Here is a 2,095-nt window from a genome sequence, read left to right as displayed (position 1 = left end):
ATGGTGGAATATAGAATGAGTGACGCACTTAAAATGACAAAAGAAACGACAGAAGCCCATGAAAGATATAAGGCGGTATTATGAAGTCTACACGGAGTAAAAAGGTAAATGGTAAAACAATGCGGAAGGAAGTAAAAAAATTGAGCTGTTTATTATATTGCTGCATTATATGGGCATCGATATATTGTAATAATGCCATTGCAAGTAAAGTATTAAAGTGCTAATGGCACGTATAATTCCGCTTAAAGAAAGTTATATACAATTAACATGGTAAGTCGATTCCGCCCTGCGCATTTTTAAAGTAAATTTTAAATAAAAACACGTTCAACCCAAAAATTTTCTCTAGATCTATTTTTTTATGCTAGAGTCATTGTGCTATCTTCACACTCGATGAGAAATCGGCGATTGTGATAATAATAATCATTTATGAAGAATGAATTTTTATTATTATGATAAGGTAATCCATCAGTTAAGGTAGGTGGACATGGACAAAACTACCAAATAAATATTTTGTCTTTCCTTACAAAACACAACCCAACATCCTATTCAACAAAAAGTCCTTCATCTCTGTATACTTACTTCCTTTCACCCTTAATTCAATTCCACATTGCTATTCTATTCCTGCCCGTTCCTCGTTTGCCTAATATTCACCCATATATTACAGTCTTCAACATCTCACTTCCGATCAATATTCCCTTCATCCATTTTTCCTATCTTCTTACGATTCCTCCCATCGATCCTCTCTCCTCGCCCACCATACCTGACTCTTCCTCATTTGTTTTCTTTTCGGTCCATTTCACCTTCTCTACACCCATATTTGAAAAGCCTTAAATTTATGAATATCCTTCGGCTTCAGCGACTGTTTCCGCGCCGTCCATAGCTACGCTCCATATCAAAGTTTTGGCAAGCCTTTTCTTAACTTCCTTACACAACGTTCCGGTCATAAATTCCCTTCCCCTTGTGAAAGCATCTTTGCCTAGTGCAATTCTTCTCCCTAAGTCCCCACTACTTTGACCATTTTGGTTCAGAACACTTTCGAGATTTGTAAACTGTTCCACCTGCTCTCGTTTTTGCCTTCCTATTTTAATGTTTAGCTTAGCCTTTGTCTTTCTAGAAAATCGCATAAACTTTCAGTTATGTTGATTCCATCCCATATCTATTGCACTGAATTTCCAATTCACTCAGCAATACTCACAACCCCTTGGCTAACTGAAAAACTAGAGCTTGGTCATCAGCAAACCAAACTTGATTTTACAAATTGCTCTCCGACTATCATTCCTACCTCTACAGTTCTTCCAATGCCTCTTCAATCTAGGAAATTTCTCATTTATATAGTACCCCATCTAAAATCACTTTTATTTTGGTTATGAATCATAAAATTTGCAGTATGTTGGAATGTGAAAAATTTGAAATCACTGTGCCATTTTTCATCATAAAAACTGGGTACAACTTGTAGTTCTTGTATTATTGTGAATTAACAAAACTCAATATTTTAACTGAATTGAATTTTTGATAATATTAAGTCATGAAGTAATAAAATGCTTGGTGATTTACGCAGCAGACTAATCACTCCCATAGAAATGCTCTCCAAGATATATCTGAGTCGAAGCAGTGCTTTTGAAAGATTTAATCCTAAGGTTCTTTGGCAGTAGTAGTGCAGATAGCTGCTTCCTAATTTTCTGTGTCGTAGGTATTCACGTGCTCTTCATTCTCTCTAACCCTTTGATGCCTCTCAATATACCTATTCTTTTCTTCACTCTTTCCTAACCAGCAAGATCACTTCTCTCCCTCTCAGGGACATTCCATTGCCTTAAAATATATGATGGTGGTCTGAAAAGTTTCCTACCCAACAAAGATACAAGACATTTTTTCTGAAATTTTCTGAGGTTGGAAACTTTTCAGACCACCCTCGTATACTCCATTAAGGTTTAAAGTTTTCGTCAAATTTCTTCTGGCTATTTTCTAACTTCCCCTCCCATATTTAACAATTCTTCATTTGTATTGCATATTATCCAGCTTATTTTCTCCATTCTTCCTCATATCACCATCTCCAAAGACATGCCAAACCAAATGCATAGTAACCAATTCTGAACAG

The sequence above is a fragment of the Hetaerina americana genome, unplaced genomic scaffold (assembly GCF_022747635.1).
Source record: "Hetaerina americana unplaced genomic scaffold, ioHetAmer1.1.p SCAF_5, whole genome shotgun sequence".
NCBI classification, from domain to species: Eukaryota; Metazoa; Arthropoda; class Insecta; order Odonata; family Calopterygidae; genus Hetaerina; species Hetaerina americana.
Note: the sequence above shows the minus strand (reverse complement) of the source record.